Consider the following 21302-nt stretch of genomic DNA (forward strand, 5'->3'; position numbering starts at 1 on the left):
GGCAGTTTGGAAATTGAAGCGTGTCATGGCCTGGGGTTGTAAGGTTTTCATTGCAAAGTGAGGTGAGTGCGCAGCGGCCATGCACAAATTGGAACCCAATAAATAAACCCTTGGAGGCGAGACTTCCTGGGAAATGTATATAACCATCTTGAGGTCCATAATAAAAAAGGAAGGATATAAATGAAGTTCAGGAATTAAGAATGAAATAAACTGACTGCAATCTGTCTGCAGATTAATGTGAGCCTAAGGGAAGTTTAATAATTCTTCTGATTTGGATGCTGGCTTTAAGGTGTACAGATCAGTAAAAACTAACCCCATTAATGTTCTTTGAATATCATCATGGAGCTCAACCATCTCAGACTGTGAGCTTTGTTGTGTTCCTTTTGTCCAAAACCACATCTATATTTTCATGTGCATTTTCTCAAACGTACACATCAATCGTGCATCTTTTGCAATGTGCTCATTTCTCCCACTTGATTAACGTAGGTTGCCATGTATGTTTCTGAACCACTTATACACAGTTTTCAAATGCATGCATTTTACAAGTGCAGGTTTGTTCCATAAATGGTACTGGCAGCTCAGAAATTCATGGACATCCTCCACAATTTATGTTCAGGTCTGAGTTTGGGTCTGGGACCCCGGAACTGGGTAACTCTGAATTAAGCATGAGCTGAAACAAATTTCTCATACATCCCCAGCTGGTTTGGAAACAGCCTTGCCAGGAAGCAAGTATAGATTCCCCATGTGACCTAAATTACAGGTTACATATGTTTTAGCTATATTGAAACTGAAAAAAAATGGATCTCCAGTGTCTTTAAAAGTTACCAAACTATAGGAACCAATTCTCTCCCTATCTACCTTCCTTATACCTGGAATAGCAAGCGATTGTGATAGATTATATATGGAGTGACAACTCCTGAGTCTCTCTCTAGTCCTCATTTGTCCTGTACTCTAAAAAAACTGGTGCTCCCTGCTTACACAGTTTAGTCTGTCTGTCTGTCTTTTCAGAGAGGGGAATTCATATTCCTGCAGCAACTTTTGTTTGTTTGTTTGTTTGTTTTCTACACAATTAAAAGTGGCTTCCATTTTCTGTTTTGCAGTCCAAAGCTGGCTTCACTCTTTGCTGTCGACTCCTTCGAATCACTATTCTACAAGGGGTTGCTGGACTGCTGAGCAGCTGCCCCTTGTGGTGGAATACAGTAATACAGGCAACAGCTTCTCAGTGAAGTATCACCAGCCCTGGACTGATTCCACACTGGGCAAGCTGTAAGAGGGACTCCTCTTCCAGGGGAGGTCTGCTTGAGCAATGAGGCATTCCCAAACGTCTGCGTTGTGCCCATGCACTTGGTTATTCTGCCTTGCTTCTCTGGGCTTTTTCTGTAGCTCTGACAGCTCCGCAGTTCTGACAGTTGGTGGCTGGAGGGGTGGGGGGTGCCATCCATTATTATTGCATTTATATCTTACCTTGCCCCCTCTTATGAGGAACCCAAGGTGACTTAGGTAGCTCCACCTCAAAGCAACGACCTTGTGAGGTAGATTGGACTGAAAGCCAGTGACTGCCCCAGTCACCCAGGGAATGCCATGGCCAAGTGGGGGCTGGGAGTCTGATCTCCCAGGTCCCCCATCCAACGTTCCCGTCCCCACACCGCACTGCTGCCTGGATCTTGCTTCCCCCAGATTCCTCCCAATTGCTGTTCCTTCTGCACCGTAAGTTTTAAATTGCAAGTCTAGGAATCTATTTCAGATGCAAAGCGGGGGGGGGGATGTTACAAATATATGAGAAGTGGTATATAAAATGTGAATAGATATTGTCCTTTGAGTACACCATCAGAATGGCTTTTGTTCACCCCATGTGCTGTGTTTAATGGCTTAGAGCCGGGTTATCTGGAGGAGCATCTCCTTCCAAACATGTCTGTCCGCCCCTTAAGATCCAGGGTGGACACCCTTCTCCAGGTGCCATACCTGAAGGAGATCAGGAGGGTGACTACCCAGAGTGTGGAATTTGCTCCCCAGAGAGGTTCTTCTGGCACTGTCACTATATTCTTTTTGGTACCAGGCTAAAACCTTTTTATTTTCCCAATGTTTTAAGATCTGATTTTTTAAATTGGGGTTTTATTGTCAGCTGAATTTTTAGGATGGTGTGTTTTATTTTACATTTTGTATTGTTAAACTGTCCTGAGACTTCAGTAATGGAGCAGTCTAGAAAAATAAATAAATAAATAAACAAACAAACAAACAAGAATGTGCGGAGTGGGTGTGTGGAAACACACAATGGGGTGATATCACATTAAAAGGAAATTGATAAAGAGGAGCAAGATCCTCAGAACTAGTTCCACCACTAACGGGGTGCGTACTGGAAGATGTACATCTGTTGCTGTGCAATCATTCCTTGGTGTTATGAAACAGGCGGTATGTTTTGCCTGATTCTCACTGGCTGAAGTGTAGAGTATTAATGAGAATGAGTGAAGGCTGATTCTTTTACTAATACAGTGTAATACTTTTCACGAGTTCTGGCAGTGGCTGAGACAAATCTGGGGATGGCATTCTGTTCAGAAGATAGATCGCAGTGAACTTCTTTTTGAGAATGCCAGCCATTTCTGACACAGACAGCTCCATATTTTATCTTGCCACTACCCATAACCAGAGGGCATTTTGGATTAATCTCTCTGTGTATATCCATAATGTCCAATCTATTATTTATCCATGAAATGATTATTAATCATTATGGCGGAGGTGGATATTTGTTTCAGAAATGTAGCTCACAGAATGTCCCCAGTGATTTTATCATATTCCAGGCAGGCAGGTATTCACACCACCACTGGAGGCCGAGGTTGGATGAAGCAGGGTGCAGAAGAAAAGAACAGAACATACTGCTTAGCTGTAAAGACTTCTGGATTTCCCCAGGCCTCATTCTGCCATATGCAGGACCTCTGCTCCCTTTTCTGTGGGAACTCAAGCAGAATCTGGGTACATAGGAGAAGAGCTCAGCACTGCCTTTCACAGGATATTCAGTAGTTGGATGCACCATCTATTGTGTGCCAGGCTCATTAAGAAGCACAGTTGCAGGAATAATTTTAAAGGTTATAGTTCATGTAAGAATAAGATTTGAGATATTACAAGCCCGAACGCTTGCTTGCCTATAGTAGGTGCACAGAATACCATGAATAGAAAGAACTGGATGGAACGAACCTGCCAAGCATAATATGCTTAATGATAATTTCTGATGAACTCCTCTTGTGGTCTCGTGAAAGATTTTACTAGTATGGGGAGATTCCTGGCTCTGGAAAATGGAGATTACTGATATTGGTCTCCCCTTCCATAGGAGAGGTTCTTATGAATTACCAAATAAGAGGGCAATATCAGATGCTGGTTTGAATAAACCTCCTTTATGACAATTTGTGGGTATGAATGCGAATTTACCCAACATTATCAAGCATTAAATAAAAATAGTATTGAAGGTTCTGACCAAGTGGCCTGGGAACCTTGCTTATTCTACTCTCCAGGTGGTGGTATCAGGCATTTTCAAGGTTCGGTGCTTCCTTATCATGGTACTTTATCCCAGACTAGGACTTTAGAACATAGGACACATGACCATCCAGCCTTTCTCAGGAGAAAGAGGGGCTGAACTTATTCAGGAGAACATATGGGTTGAAGGAAGCAATAGGATCTGGAGCAAGGGGAAGATGGGAAACACTGGGACTGGGAAGGGACTGTTTTTGTCCCAGAATTTTACATTTCTCTTTCTGCATTTCAGTGTATGCGAATAGCTAGAATATTTTTAGCTACCTTGGGATTTCAGGATAAGATAGTTTTAACATTTAAATATTAAAACAAAGTATGGGATTTACCACAACCCAGCAGACAATCAAATCAGGCTAAGAAAGGAGGAAGCAGAAAAATTGTTCCATGATTGAACTGAAATAATCTATCAATACCAAGCAGAGCACTCCATTGCATTTTAAGCCTGTGCCTATGGATGTGGCCTTAATGAACGGATGTTTGCTAAGATCATGTGCAGGTATTAGGGTTGTGGGATTAATTTTGGTTATTTTACTAGAATGCTGAGATCCAGCAAGTGAAGACAGGTACAAAACGGATAGAACAGAGATACAAACTACAGAGTTTGATCTGCATTGCTGAGAATTCTATTCTGTTTAAGCTTGATTGAATTTCATAGTGATTCTGATTAACTTAACTGTACAAGATCTTTCTGCTAATCTTAGACATGTTTGAGTTTGCTTCTTTGCACACATTAAACACGTTTTCCCACCAACCCTATGTTTTCTTCTTTAAATTTGTGCAAATAGAGGGAGGGGGTTGTTTAAATCAGGGGTCTTGTACAGGTCAGCACTTGCACAAACTTGCCTGTCCATCTATAACCCTATTGAAGCATATTCCCATGGCACCTAAATACCCTTCTTTGTCCCTACATGGAATGTCATAAATAGGGACATACTTGTCGAAATAACTGTCAGTCCTCCTCCATAAGCACCAAAGTGGAAGACGAAATTGTGAAGTGATTTACAAATGTCAACCATTGATTAATATTATTTTAATAGAAAAGGCAATCTCTCCCCCCCCCCCGCCACATCTCTTTCTCCAAGGAAATTAAATAGTTTCATGGGAGCACACAGAATGTTTGGGACCTAAATCTTACACAGGCTTAGCTGCACATTCGCTCGTTGCAATCGTGGACTTAAATACCCCTTGCTGCATTTTAAACTATACCTTAATTATTCACTGGTGTCCAGAATCTTTTGTTCATCTAACTTTCTGAGTTCTGAAGTGACTGTTTCTATCGTTAAGCCTTAAACAGTAAAGTTCTCCATGTTTCAAACATCTTGTCATTGCTGTGAAATACTCAAGATTAAAGTATAAACCTTGCACTCAATAAGTTTAAGAAAAATCTCTGCCTTTAATAGTGTTTAAGTGGGAATTCTGTGGGTTCAAAGGATACAGAATCTAGTTCCCAAAGCACATCAAAGTCAATGAAACATGTCCTTTGATCTTCAAAACTTACATCTTGCTTATATTATGCTAGCTGTTCTTCCATAGCTAAAATCAGCCCATTGCACCAGTGATTACATAGAAGTTGTTTTTATTTTATGGATGCAATACGACCCATATGAACCCCCTATTCATGAGTTGAGAAGAAGCTCTGTGGAGAGAGAAGCCTTCTTTCTGGGGTGACAGAAACTTCTGCTGCCAGTCCTCTGTGATTGGGAGAAAGGGCATATTGGAGGCAAATCAGTGGGTCTCTGGGCATGCAAGATCCAAAGTCCTCCTTCAGCCAAAACATCTGCCAAAACTGCTACATATGAGGGAAGTTTGAAGATTGTGCAAACATGCCTGAAATGCCTGCGACCCCCATCTCACCACGGATCCTATGACTGAGTTCCATTCACTGCTCACTTTTGTGTGAGTGGGAAAGTTGCACAAACTAAGCAATGGATTGGGGGATTCATGCTAATTTCCTCTAAGGTGTGCTAATCTTCGCAAGCGTGTGCCAGTGTTCTCCATGGGATAAAGCAGGGTGCTTCCATCTGCAAAGGAACTCTGCACAAGTTGAAATAGGAAATGGGAATTAGGAATGAGACAGACATGAGCAAATTATCCAAGAATCTATAAACACTCTTGATGGTCATATAAATCACACTTGTGCTGACATGCAGAGGTTCAATTGGGTGAAGCCTGCATGACTTGGGAGCGAAACTTGAATTCTTTCACATCTCTCTTTAGCTCTACCTTACTTATGAGGCTGAGTCACAAAGTTAAATGCCCCACTATTCATGATGCTATAGAAATCGTCCAGAAACAAACTGCCAGAGTGATATTACTAATGCTCTATTATGGACAGAATGATAAATTAAAGTGAAATTCTGCAGTCCTCATTTATACTCCTCTTATTAAGCTCTTCATGAGTAAGGAAAGCTACTGAAGGAAAGCCATTTTCTGCCTGCTTGACAAAATTCCCAATTCTTAAAATGGAAGTATCTGTCCACAGAAATTCATGGAGGAATTCAGAGACATTGAAGCAACCTGGGAATCAGATTCCAAGCAGAACACTGGAATAAAATACAGAGAATAATAATTTCTTTCTTTCTACTCACTGCTTACAAATACAAAAAGAAGTGCAACTCACCACATAAATTATGCACCAGAAATTATTTTTGCTTGCCTCTGTGGGTGAGTCATGCTTAAGCCGAGTGGATTCTGAATCTTAACATTCTAGAAAGCATATAAATTATTTGAACTCAGTGTAAAATTTATGGATTTAATCTCTTTCTCACCTAACTTCTCACCAAAATCTCTGGGACTCACTGCCAAGAGACTTTGCAAGTGCATATTAGCATACCTGATCTAATACTCTCAGAATTATCTTCTGAATTGTCTTCCTATGTTTTGTATTTGTGCATGCATCCATGGGTGCATAGGTATATATAATTTCCTGCCAGTGTTCTGCCAGATGGGACTTCACTAAAAATACATTCTGGTGAAGATGCTAGAAGTCCTTACCAGATATTTTCTCCATGACAGACTCCTATAAAGAGACAGGAGAATTACTGGGGCTTTGCTATGGTAAAAGAACACAATACTTCTTCATAGTGACCCACCAAGCCAATCAGAAAGCAAAAATAGGAGGCTAACGTATGCTACTGAAACTATGATAAACATTGATAGCTAGTTTTACTCAACCTCCTACATATCTGCATGCTTTCTAAGATTTGAGACTTTTCTAAATGAGGCTGTTAATCTGCTGCATCTATTTCCAGTTTTGTCACTGTACTGAAATCCAAGTGCTGCATGAAGAACAATTTTTTAAAATTTCTACTACATAACCTCTAGGTGACACCGTGGTGTAGTGGAATAGCAGAAATGAAAAGTTGAAAAGAGCTTTCACAAATAATACCAAATTTACTCTACGTGAAAGCTGGACCATAAGGAAGGCTGAGCACCAAAGGATTTAGGCCTTTGAATGGTGGTGCTGGAGGAGACTCCTGCGAGTCCCTTGGATCGCAAGGTGATCAAATTGGTCAGTGCTAGAGGAGATCAACCCTAACTGTTCTTTAGGAGGCCAGATAGTAAAGACAAAACTCAAATACTTTGGCCACCTAATGAGAAGGAAGGACTCCCTGGAGAAGAGCCTAATGCTGGGAACAATAGATGGCAAAAGAAGAAGGGGATGGCAGAGGATGAGGTGGCTGGATGGAGTCACTGAAGCAGTGGGTGTGAGCTTAGGTGGACTCCGGGGGATGGTGGAGGACAGGAAGGCCTGGAGGAATGTTGTCCATGGGGCTGCAATGGGTCGGACACGACTTTGCGACTAACAGCAACAAACAAACAAAACCTCTCTGAAAATATATTTTAAAAACAGAAGTGATGTCATCTAAAGAAGCAGTGTGTATGTGAGGGAGAATGGAATCAGAGTAGTGAATAACAAGCAATTTATTTTCTATGCAATAAATACTTTGTGTAGAAAAGCATCTAATTTGACTTTACTAAAATTCTCCAAACATATTGTTAAGGGTTATTTGTATTCAAAGGCTCTTTTAGGTACCATTGCAATATTTTCTCCCTCCCTCCCCCGTGACAAGGATGCACAAGATTATAATCCATTCCTTCCCCTAGAGAACCTGCTTTGCTCCTTCACTAAGGATATATCAGCACTTCGAATACAGATTTAATTCCCCAAGCCTTCAGTCTGAGTCAAACCACTACTTCCTGCTATGACTATGTTTCCTCTCTCATGTATGTATGGTGTGTGTGTGTGTGAGAGAGAGAGAGATACACCACATACAACTAAGCCTTCCCCCACTTTTTCTGATGATCATGTATGGTCTCCTTACTGGTGATTCATCAGTGGCCAGACTGAACTGTCTTCTATGGACATATATTTGTGAGGCTTCAACCATATTTGGTAGCCCACCGAAAGCTTGTTAATGGTATGTTGCATGAGACTGCAAGGATAGGTGCAGTGACAACCAATGGACAAGCTATGCAGGACTCGACGGACCTTTGGTCTGACCCAGTGCTGCTTTTCTTCTGTTTTCATTACCTTTCAGACTCAGGAACTCTTTTATACCTATATTTACTGATACTTTTCATAGGCTCCATCTCCATACGTTGATTCAGTTCTTTTTAAAAAGCTGAAAGCATGGCTTTTAAAGTACAGGCATTTGGATTGTTCATTTTTATTTAACTAATTGCTTTTCTTATTTTAAAGAAATATTCTCTTTAATAGGCTGCATTATTACGGCCACATGCCTTGTCAGGTACACCTGAAAACGCAATTCTGACTCAACAAGTTTGCTCTTGGTTAAATAAATAAACCATCACTGTAGTTGTAACATGATTATCAGAGTATGAACCTGAAGGTGTGTGTAGGATTTATTAGGGCTATGCTGCCATCCCTAATGCTGCTTTATTGCCTTCACCTTGCTTCTGAACAGAATGTGTGCAGGTCCTTGTCATTGCTGAAGAAGGCTCAGTGAATTAGAGCTAGGGCTTTGGTCAAACACAACCCATCCTCTCTCCCCATTTCCCTTTTTCCTCCCTGCAGATGTGAAACAGCTTCAAGAACTGGAGAAGGAGTTGAGTGAAAAGAACACAACTTACAAAACAGCTCAAGCTCTTGTCCTTGTATAGTACTATTGCCAGATTTGTGAGGGTGTGTCCATACATCTACAAGAATTAAGGTCCTTTCGTATCCCAAAAACCAGGTCATTCCATGGCCCATTAAGGAGCAGCATGGTAGCAGTTCCTAGAATGTTGATAAGACTCAACTAGGAACAACCAGATGTTTTGGATGAAAATTCCCAGCATTCCTGGCTATTGGCTGAGCTTATAAGAGTTGGCCCAAGATATCCAGAAGAAACCAGCTGGGCAAGGCTGAGCAAGATTGTAAGTGAGAGAATCTTATCTCAACCAGCACCAAAAGCTGCAGCTGTAGCAGGAAAGTCTTGATTCTCTCCGCAGAAATGGCTTCAGCATGATGGTGATGGTCTTTTGATACGTTATTAAACAGTACAATTGCTTCAAAAAGCAAAGAAAGGGATTTGCAAAGTGCATTTATTTTACAAAAAACTACTGAAATGCATCTGGATACATTTATGGGAGAAGGAATATTGGAAACAGAAGCTAATCTGGAGTCCCCACCCACTCATCTGCCCATGAATTCCTGCTCCTTAAGAGATACTCTGCAGAACACAAGCTGCTAATGAAAATTCCACTCATACAAAGCTGACAAGTTAATATAGAATTTTCAGAAAGAATCACTGGTTTTGTCCCGAGAGACTCTTAAAAGGCTGGCCCATCTTCTCCCATCTCTGCTCTCAAGAGTACAAAAAAGCATTGGCTCTGTTGATCCTATGATCCCAGGTTCCAACTTCTCCCCACTTTCATCAGCCTGAGTTGTGTGCACAAGAAGGAATGTTCCTGCAGCAAGTCCTACGCCTTTATCCTCATCTCCTCTCCATCAGCCTCTACCCTCTAAGCACAGCCTTGTAAAACTCTAGACTCGTATTATCCTATTAGATGTTGTCTTATGAGTTAGAGCTATAATATTGTCTTAAGGTATACCAGGATAGGAGTACACCGTGTGTTCCATGTGAGGAATGGAAGAGTCAAGATGGGAGGAGAGACTTGCTATGCGTTTCCAATTCCATACAGACCTCTCTGAGTGCATCCTCAGAACTGTGAAGTTGGAAATGATGGAAACAAAGGACACAATTTAGGGTGTGATCCTTTGCAGGAAAAATAAAAAAGCCTCTCATCCCCAACCAGAAAATGCCCTCAGGATCCTTTCAAACATAATACCAATAAACAGCAGAGTAATGAAAATGCAGTACAGTAGTAACAATTTCAAACATTTTTCTCTTTAGTCGAAGCACAACCATTCCCAGCTTGTTGTACTTCCAATCTAATGAAGAGTTCTAGACACACTGGAAGGTGGCACTCTTTGTGATAATTGGCTCGGCCCTGAGAAAGGCATTGCCCAACTGTGGATTTTGTATTTATAATTGCCTGTAATTTCTATGCACATCTGTGTGTGACTGCTTGGCAGTTAAAGATCACCTGATTATTTTTTAGCTCCTCTCTCACTGAGTTCGCTCTCTCTGTGTGAAATTGTTTCTTCCCACACTGCGATGTTCCTTTTAAAGGCTTCACAAATACATAATGGCAATATTCAAATTCAGTGATTACAGTAATTTGCCTTGTAGAGTGACACTTGAATGAGTTTCAGTTTTTAGCATCTCCCTTCACCTGTAGACTGCTAGTCAATCTGCAGTTTAACCACCCTGATGCTATTTAGTGACCTGTGATACTTCTGTTGTATTTATTAATCACAGATGATAAGTGGAAAGGCTCATTATCACAAATTACTTTTTCCCCACTAAATGCTTTGGGCAATGAATGCATTTTGCATCATTACCTGATAACTGAGGCTTAACTCTGGATTAATAGAATTCTGCTTTGGATTCAGGCTGGTAACTAGGGTAAGGGCTGCCTCTCTTGATTCAGCCCTACCTGAGACATGTTCACAAAACACGTCTTTGTTCTGTGGCAGGTCAATTTCCAATTCGAGGATCCCAGCTTATTTTTAAAAAAATGTAATAAAGCCTATTGAAAAAGAAAACAAAAGGGGGAGAAAAGAGGAAGTGGACCTCTTCTAGATCGAGAGAGGTCTTACTACCACTCTGTATGACTCTGGTGCACCCGCAACTGGAGTATTGTGCTCAGTTTTGTGGCCCTCATTACAGAAAGGATATAGCCAGGTTAGAGTCAGTGCAGCGCAGGGCCACAAGGTTGGTGGCTGGATTGCAGGGAAAGTTGTATGAGGCGAGACTGAGGGAACTGGGTCTCTTCAGCCTAGAGAAGAGGAGACTCCGAGGGGATCTGTTGGTGACATACAGGTATGTGAGGGGGTGTCACAGGGAGATGGGTAGAGACCTGTTCTCCCCTGCGGAGGAAGGCAGGACACGTTCCAGCGGAGCTAAGATCAGGGAACCAAGGTACCATTTAGATGCCAGGTAGCACTTCCTGAAAGTTAGGAGCCCGAGGGTGTGGAATGGGCTTCCACAAGAGGTGGTTGAGGCCCCATTGGTGAGGGTGTTGAAGGATAGGCTGGACGTGCACATGGCATGCATGTCATGAGTGGGGCTGGATGTCAGACTAGAAGGCCTGGGATGCCCCTTCTGACTCACTCCATTTCTATGCTTCTCAAAGTAGCTGTACTACAAACTACATCCACTTTCCCTCCCACCTTTCCCTACTCAAGATTCCACCCAGGTCAGATTCCCACTGGGTTAAGGTGGATCACCATATCATGCTTGGGGGATTGTCCAAGGTATTTTGCTGCCAAATGGTGCTTTTAGCTTCTCCTCAGACCACAAAGTACCCACATGATGGGAGTGAGAAGGGCGGCTGAGCTTGGCATGCATTACTGGGCTTGCTGATTGGGACTCAGAGGGGGAGGAAGAGCAGTGTAGCGGCGACTTGGAATGTGGGACAATTCCAAATGTTGAGATGAGAGAAGTGGAGCCATTTATCTCAAAGCCAGACTCCCCAGGTGGGCAGGCAGCCTCTGAGAATAGCCAACATGTACAGCTATTGGCAGGGTGATTGGAATAGGGTAGTTTCTCAGAGATAGGTACAGCTCTTGATCCCATGATGCAATGTCAGCAGGGGAGAGCTACCCAGTTGGAGTATTGGTGTGCAGAGAGGTGGCTTGCTTGTTTCCAAAAGCCCTCTTCTGAAAGAATGGAGCCCAGATGTAGTCATAAGGAGAATTCCTTCAAGAAAATACTAGTTTGGGTTCAACAAACCACTCTGTCCATGTGTGGAGATGCATTCTGGGTGGTCATGCTTTTGGAAAACATTTCAGTCAATAAAGAACTTTTTGCAAGAAAGGTTTGTGACTTTGGCTGTGCAAGGGAGGGAACTAAGCTCACAACAGTGAAGCTAGGCAAGGTATGTCAACATTTGTAAAGAAAAATTTACAAATGCCTGTTCCATTCCCTGTCAGAAAAAATTAAAAACCAAAAATAACTAAAGACTAAAAACGACTAAAGACTCCCATTGCTAGGGTCTAAAATTTGTTGCTGTCAGTGGACTTTCAACAACTCTGTCTTCCCAGTGTCCCCTAAATATTCTGTAGAGGGACCATCTGGACCAAGGTGAGGGGAACTTCAGGGAGAGAGAAAACAGTAAAAGTTACCTTCCCCCTTCTGTTTTAGGGTGCATCATGAGATTTTCATCCTGCACATTGCAGAAGTGGTCCTTCCATTTGTGGAAAGACAGTTAGGACTAAAACTTAGGATAATAACTGTGCCAACCAATATCTGTCTTTTTCAGAATTAGGTTCCCCTGAATTCAGTAAGGTTTATTTCCAAGTAAATATAGGACTGTGGACTGGATTGAGTAGCTATGGATACAAACCTGTGCAGGTTCAGACAGAAAAAATGTCTACAGTTCCCAGTATGCCCCAGTAGGTATGGGAGAGGACAATCATTGTGATCACTGTGAAAGATGTCAATTGAATTTCAGAGTCAAGAATAATGCCCAAGCTTTCTGAGATTCATTGTAGACATTAGGCCTGATGGAGTGGCAAAAGCGTTATTTGTGCAAAAGGGATTAAATGGTCAACCTCAACATTAGCAAGCCCATATTATAAAGTGTAAGTGGTTTTATAACATCGCACATAGCTAAAGGGATAAACCGTGGAATAGATGTGGACTTTGGGGACAAAACAATTGACTTAAGAGGATAGGCATTATTTTTGATAACAAGGCTGAGTGGCTCACTCTAATTATAGTTATTGCTATTCCATTCACCCTGTGTATTGAGGAAAACAACAAAAACCAAACTATTATACCAGTTAGTGATTGGGCCATCTCTAAAAAGATGGATGTGTAAAAAAACAGCTTATCTTCATACTTTTTTCCTGTCATTAAGTGCTGAAAAACATTCACAAGTGTATATCAAAACATTAATGTTTGACTCACTATTAACAAACAAACAAAATGGTAACTTTCTTGAAGTTTCCTGGGGTGACGATAGTAGAGAATATGCACAGTAATCAGTAGTCAATAATAATCAATAATAAACTTTCCTTCGCATAGTGAATTCAGGTGGGGGGAGCCACAAGAAAGTGGTGAGAGGGCCACTAAGAAACAAAAGGGAGGCATTAGCTTGCCTAGGGCAACCTCAGGGTCTGCAGGAAGTCTAAGGGCAGAACACTGATGGACGGGTGAAAACTGGAGGGACACAGTGATGAAGTGGCAAAGTGCTATTTTAGCCTCTTTACTGCTGAGAGTCAGCGTGGTGCTGAGGCTGAGTGTAGGACTGGGGCTCGGGCAATCTGGGTTCTCGTCCTGGCTCCGCAGTGGAGCCAAATGGGTGACTTTGGGCCACTCACATTTATAGAAAACCTGAAAATAAATTAGAAACAAACGAGCATATAAGAGCCAAATGCCTTGTTTTACTTAATTTGGAATACCTCACCAGGAACTATCAAGAGAAGACTGAGGGGGGACATGATATCCCTCTTTAGGTACCTCAAAGGCTGTCACAAAGAGGCAAGATCTCTTCTTGTGGATGCCAGAGTGCAGGACATGAAATAATCAATTCAAGTTGTGACAACCCAGATTCGGGATGAACATCAGGAAAAGCTTCCTCACTGTCAGAGCAATAGGACAGTGGAACCAGTTGCCTAGAAAGGTGGTTGGCTCTCCCACAGTGGAGACATTCAAAAAGAAACTGAACAGCCCTCTGAGTGCGATGGTGTAACTTGATGTCCTGCAACAGCAGGGGGTTGGACCCAATGGCCTTCGTGGCTCGTTCCAGCTCTACTATTCTATGATTCTATGAAAGTGCAGACTTTGTTCCTAACCAACCAGGTATGTAATACCAGCTGCTAACTCGGATCCATACCCTTGCTGCAAGTTACATTTCTGTCCCAGTTCCTGAGAATGATGCTTGCCCTTTATATTTATATTGGGATAAATGCATTATAACTGATAAATTAATAGATCACAATAGTGGAGAAGTTGTAGTGGTTTTAAAAAGCACACACTCTAAAAGGACTTCTGTAAAAGACATTGCAATATATCTTACTAGTAACATTGAAAAATCTGAGAATGAACAAATAAACATCACAGTCTAGCCTTGGAAATGAACTATGTCTGGAAACCTACAACATCACAGAAAGCACTCTTCTGAATACCAGTTACAGGAGTGATTCCAAATTCCTGAAAGGGAAACTTACAGAAGAGAATGACCAGCAGTTTTGTACAACTTGTCTTTTTCCAGATGTGCCACAGAACTGGGGGATTTCTAAGAATCTAAGAAACATTGTTTACTCACATTCAGTTTGTGATCTACAGCAGTTACAAGATCCTACTCACTTGCAGTGTTGTTGAGCCAAGAACCCACATCTTGGTGGGATGGTTCTCTTTTTCGCTAGGTCCAGAACTTGACCATTTGTCAACCTAAGTCTCTCTTGGTCTACCCAAGGATAACCATACAGACCTCCCCAACAGGGCTAGAATGATTATGGCAGAATAATGAATGTGAAAGCTTTGAAACCTTTGTAAATGTCTATACAGTTATTTCTCACAAGGACAATTTTCAAATAATTTTGGCTAGTTTTGCTGTGTTTTATTACTATGCAATGAGCCAGTCTTCTGGGAATCTTTCAACAAATGCTGTTAGTGCACCAAAGGCATTTATCTTATGGACATTCTAACAAACCTATCAAACAAACCAGTTTTGAAATTCACATAGCCATAACACTGATCAGCAATGGTCCATTTACCACCCTATAATTGCAGATGATGTTTATTCATTCTTGCCCCCATATTTTACTCAATCTCCTGTAATGCTACAGGTCACTGCATGAATAGAACTGGAATTCTGGAATATTTGTGAACTTAATTGTGCAAACAAAAACTGTTCAGAAAACAAATCATTTGAAGGACAAAAAGGGTAAGGTTATAGTCTGACACTTAGCAAAAATAAGTGTTACATATATTCTCAATGGCAGCCAGTTTTTCTTCTAATGCTAAGGATTTTTTTCCAAAATGTAAATGTGAAAAAGCCTTTGAATTACACAGATATTCACCTGCAAGTTGTTCTGTGGAAGGAGAAAAAATATAAGTACCTTTGGAAACGAAACAGGATTAGGAGGACATGTGGCACATACTGGAAAGATGTATCGTGATGAAAAATAGGACCTTTTCAGAGGGAGTGTTATCAAGGGACATTCTACTCCAAGAAGCTTACAGTTGAACTTCTGTTGTTTGTATTTATGTTTGCAAAATGTTTAATTGTAAAAATGCATGAAAGCTCAGCTGAATCTGTCCTGCTTTATGAAGGGACAAAGGACTACTTGAAGGCCATTACAACACAATTCTCAGCATAAGGCCATTCCCATGTGATTGGTTATTCTGTCCAAGTCCACATTTACAGGCGAGCGCACATACATTTGAAAGTGTGGCTGGAAACCTTTCCTGAACAATAAACTAAATAGGCACACAAGCTTCCTGGCCACATTCTTCCGCACTAAGAGAAGATGCATTGTGCTTCTAGAAATTTTCTAAATAAATAAATATTTAACTTATAAACATTATACCTATATTTGCAATACCATAGAATGGAAATGCCATTCAAATCTGCAACCTCTTTTGGTGATTATGTGTTTCCTCTTTTCTGGAGATGTGCCAATATATACCTTATAGCTGAGTGGTACTTAATTCCTACTGTGACATTTTATACTGCTATCCATACATTTCCACTCAGAAGAAAGTGCTATTGTTTCTTATGGATAAGTCTTAGACTGCAGCTTTAACTGGGTTTATTGTACCTGTTTCAGGTATTCATGTACCTTTATGCTGATTTTCTTGCTATCTATGTAAAATGACAGGTGCCTTGGGGGTTCCAAACTACCTAAAGGTAAGCCAAAACTAATAAGTAGTAAGAGTGCTATTTCAAATCAGTGACAGTCATGGACAGATGATTTAGGGAAGGAAAGGGAAATCCCATTTTGGAATGAGCTTTTGCTTTGAAAGGAACACATGGTTTTGGATGGTCACACTTTTCAAAAAGCTGTGATACAGTTCTCAGACTGAAAGAAAATGCATAGGAAAATGTATTTTAGGGAACAAAAGTGCATACATCAGTGTTTATATTTGTGTACATATTGTACATATTAGGGATGGTTTCTTGGAAGGTGTTTACATTAGGAGAATGTACACATGTATTTTAGGAGAAATGCGTTCAACTGCTCATGCAGACTTCTTAAAATAGGATTGACTCACACATTAAAGCAAAAAGGGGGTATGATGGAAAAATGGAAAGTCAAGTGATACTAAAATGGACAAATTCCTCATTTCTGGTACTTGCATGCTCAGAGGAGACAGCTGAAGAAGCAGATGACTGGGAACTGGGGTCCCAGCTGCAAGCCTAAAGGAACATGGAGATCACCAGCAAATACCGCCCCCCCCCCCAGGGGCCATGATTGGTTCCAGTCTGTCAAGTTAATTCCTCTGGTCTGAGAACTGTGCATTGATCAATGCAAGCAGCATCTGGGACTTATAGTTCAAAACATACAAGGGTACAAGTCTGCCTACTTCTGGTGTAGTTGTACCAGCAGCTGGAAGCCTTTGAAGCCTTGCTACAGCATCACCTCTGTTGAACCAGGTATTAGTTATGAAAATTGCCAGCTTAGACTTTCTTTTTAAATCCCTGCCATCTAAACTGGAAGAAACTTCAGGATGCACCTGCTCATGTTCTCTCATATCTTGGGAAACAGCCAGATGAATTTACTGTGGCCATGTGCTGGACAAGCAATCTCATTGGCTGATGCTTTGTAATCTATTGCTGGGGATTCAGCATTTCTGAGGTTTTAGTTCAGAGAGGACTCCTGAGGTTTTTGGCATTAAGTAGATGACAAAATTTGATGTCTGTGCAAAACTCTCCCCTCTATATATATAGGGGGAGAGAGAGTGAGACAATTAACACCACATGAGTCTATGCAGAAATGAGAAACTTATTATGATTACCAGACTCCTCTGTGTTTCTGCCTCTCTGCCAGTGATTTCCATTGACTGGAATTGCACATTTCACATTGTAATTGAGCATTCAAATTAGAATACATTGCTCATGCAGGAAATACAATATTAGTGGTGAGGTTCTAAAAATTTAGGGTGATATACCTTTGGATTCTGGCTAATTTCTTGGCAAATTAATTTCACCTGTATTATAACATCTGGCAGAGCAGAAGGTTAAAAAATGTAGCTTTATTTGTGGAGTTCTTTGTCTTTCCTAAGAAAGGATTATGGTTCAGTGGTATTTTGCCTTCCCCCAGCATGTCCGAGGTTTGACTGAAAATGCTCCAGTCACAATTAGTAGAGAGCCATTGTCAGCTGGTATAGACCAAGAATAAGCAACCTGATGCCCTCCAGATGTTTGGACTGTAGCTCCCACTTCCCAACAGCATGGTCAGTGGCCAGATATTCTGGAAGTTGCATTGTAAAACATCTGGAAGTTGCTTGCTTCAGCAGTGACAATGGCACAGTAGAAACAGTGCAAGATTGAATTCGATGGCCACATAGACTCAGTGTTGGGCAGATTTCTAGGTTCCGGAGAAGTGAACAGAAAGATTGGAGTCTTGTTTAGGCATTCCAGACAATGCATGACTGCTGGAAGGGCGTGCTAGATAGGTATACACACACCTACCCTAGCTTTCCCCACTGAGATGCACTAGCAGTGTCGGAAGTGATGTTCTCACCTTCACCTGAAGTTGGGTAGAACTCCCAGTGTGACTGGGAAGCCTGTTAAGGCAGTGTCTGTACTCATGCCGAGAGCTCTGCTCCTATTTGGGTGAATGTGAGTAGAGTCCCTGTTGAGAGTTTGGTGATTAAACACAGCAAGGTCTAAAACGGAGGGGTTGAGGCTGGTGCACCTCCAGATATAAGGAGCAGGGACCTCTTCCTGAAAATACAGCTCTCCCTGACAAATTCTATTACACAAATAAACAAGGCTATGGTGTCTCCACTTGGTGCTAAGCAAAGGTCCTGGGGGTAAGACTCTAAAAGGTGATGCAGCACATGACCTCCACAACATCCATGAAATATGCTGGGTAATATCTTGTCCAAGACATATCCAGACTGAGGTTGTTCATGTTATGAAGAAACTCTCCCAGAAGATTTTAGAGGACGTGCTGAACTACCAACTGAAATGTAAAAATCCACTTTCATGGTCGAATGTATGAAGTTCTTCTTTTGGATGATATGCTCACAGGAATTGATCACTGGGGCCCATGAGAGGACTTTTGCGAAAATGAGCAATCACCTCGGCAGTATGATAGAGCCTCCTTCATAGAAAAATCTGGATACTTATTTGCTTCAGTACTATGGTAAATTCATCATGTTAGACAACTATACAGCTGGTATCAAGTGGTATCAACAAAATGCAACATCCAAGGGTCTAGTCTGATAATAATTAAAATGCTTGAGAGCGTTAAGGGGTCCCCTCAAAATGAAATGAAATGAAATGAAATGAAATCCTTATCTCAGTCATCCTAACAAAAAATTTGCACTATAGCTCAGCTGTATTGCGCTAGGGCCAACCCCACCTTTGTGAGGTCAGTGTGCGTGTATTCATGTACATACCAACACAGTCTACTCTTCCCTCACTCCAAATCCACTTTTATTTTGCCCTGCAGACGGGTTTAGAGGTTTTCCATGTAGATCATTGGAAATAAAACAAGAACTCCATGTAATGGCTTATAACCCACACTTCAGCAAGCAAACAACACACCTGGAAATCAGTAGCTAGAAGGCTTTGAAGCTAGCCTGATATCAAGCCGTAGACCATGTAAAGTGCTTCTTTCTCTTCTGCTCTGTGTCTCACACATTAACAGTTGTGCTTAGTTGCTCTGGCTGCAACCTTAATTATGATCTTGGAAGCTTAGTAGCATCTCTGTCTCCCCTCCCTTTTTTTTCCTAACCTCCAGGTTGGTCATGTTCCAATAAGCACTGCAAGAAGCAATGCTGTGGAATAGTTGATGTCCAGCTGTGAGAGCTTTTAATTACACCGAGTTCAATTAGGTTCTCTCATTTTCATGGGGGAGAAATTTGAAAAGGAGAGATGGATACAGGTTTGGATGCATTGCTGTGTTTGGAAGCATTTTTCATCCAGAATTAATTTTTTGTCATCATACTGAAGGATATTTATTTATTTATTTAGGCGACTTCTATGCCATCCCATTCGCTGAAGCCTTGGGGTGGCTCACAAATTATAAATAAATAAAATTCAATAAAACAATATAAATTAACAATATAAATGCAGATTTATTTATTTATTTATTAAAACATTTCTATGCTGCCCCATTTGCCGACGCCTCGGGGCGGCTCACAACATAAAGTTAAAATACAAGAAATAACAATATAAAAATATAAAATAAGAACATAAAATATATATAAAATATAAAATATAAGATAAGATGCATATTATGCAGATGCATATTATGGATAATGAAATCAGAATACATGAAATGATTACCATCTTCTGTTCAGACATTGGAGGACACAATCCTATGGCCTGTAGACCTTGTTAGAGGTGACACAGGATAGAGGGTTCCCTCCCTGTGTGAATGGAGGCAACACATTGACTTCAGAAGGGGGAATCAAGGATCCACACCCTATCACCCAGTGCAGAAAGAATTGTGCTGGATGGCCTTCAAGGTTGGGGAAAGACCTCAGGGAGGGGGAAAGGGGGCATTCCAGTGAGTGAGAATTATTTTATTTATTTATTTTATTTAAAAAAATTGTAGGCCATCCATTACTGTCATCTCTGGATGACTTACAACATTATTTCAGTCTTCAATAAAATAAGATAAGTTAACTATTCCACACTGAGCATTATTTAAAATAAATCAAATAAGTCATTACACAATTAAAATTACTGTGTGTTAAAATGTTGGTCAAATAAAAAGGTCTTCACCTGGCACCGAAAAGCATATAATGACGGCGCCAGGCAGACCTCTCTAGGGAGCGCATTCCATAGTCGGGGTTCCACCGCAGAGAAGGCCCTCCTCCAAGTGCTCTGTCTCCTGACCTCTTTCAAAGAGGGTTCCAGGAGGAGGGCCTCTGCTGCCAATCTTAGGGGGTGGGAGGGCATGTAGGGAAAAAGGCGTTCATTAATCCTGGAATTAGCAGAGACTGGAAAGGCAGAATATGAAGTATCTGAACTTCTTCCAACCTTCTTCCTTCCTTTTGAAGTGCTGTTGACAGGTGGGCAAAAAAGCTCATCTAGTAGAAATTCCATGGATGAAGAGGGGAAGAACACCTCCACAGGTCTTCCCGCTCTACTGGCTTCAGCCTAGTAGGACACTGGATACCCAGAAGTTCAAGTATGGTGGCCTCTTCCTTGGAAGTATCTTTGTAAGGATACTGAGATTTACTGTGTTTTCTTTTCAGCCTAATCTTATGCACACTTATTCAAAATGAACCCAACAGACTTACTGGGAATGACTTGAGAATAAAGCCTTTTTAGTGTAAAAGCTTATTTAGTTCAATTCATTGATATGAAAATTGTATTGCAAATACATCTGAAGCAATAAAGAAAATGTCAGAAAAGAAATTTAAAAACCCTTTATTTTATACTTCAGAGGAATCAGTAATATCACTCTGTATTTTTATATTTAGAAAACTGGGCAAAAGAGTCAGTATTAGCTACCAGCCCAGGTCTTCTCATCCTTCACTGATATTGGTTATTCATTAGCCAGACTTGCCCCTTTATACAAGAAGCACTCTGAGCTTTTTCAGTATTAAAAGATGTGTGACAAGCAATGATTCAAAGAGTGCAAGCTTCTTCACACACGCACACACATCTCAGTGCAAACAAGCTGTTGCAAGAGGGCACTCAAATTCTCATACATTCAAATGCTTGTGAGGAGTTTAAAACTTGAAAATGATGAGGAAAAATGTAAACTTTGCCCAAGGTGAAACAAATCCATCCATTCCTACTGGCAGTGGCGTTTGGTGGCAAGAACATTATAACCTAGGCCTGAACTTCAGATAAAGTTGGCCCTGGCTCATAATGAGAAGGTTTCATAAATGGATATTTTTACCCAATGCTTAATTTTGAAATCTGACACCATGAGCAGTGTAGAGGAAACATACTGTGCTAACCTAAATCTCAGAAAATGCAGTTCACTTTTCATATCGATTGCTTTAATTTAGAAGACAACTGTAATTAAATAGACACGGGCAGGGGATTGGTACCAATTTGTGCAAATC

The sequence above is a fragment of the Varanus komodoensis genome, unplaced genomic scaffold (assembly GCF_004798865.1).
Source record: "Varanus komodoensis strain SLA01 unplaced genomic scaffold, ASM479886v1 scaffold31, whole genome shotgun sequence".
In the NCBI taxonomy this organism is placed as follows: Eukaryota; Metazoa; Chordata; class Lepidosauria; order Squamata; family Varanidae; genus Varanus; species Varanus komodoensis.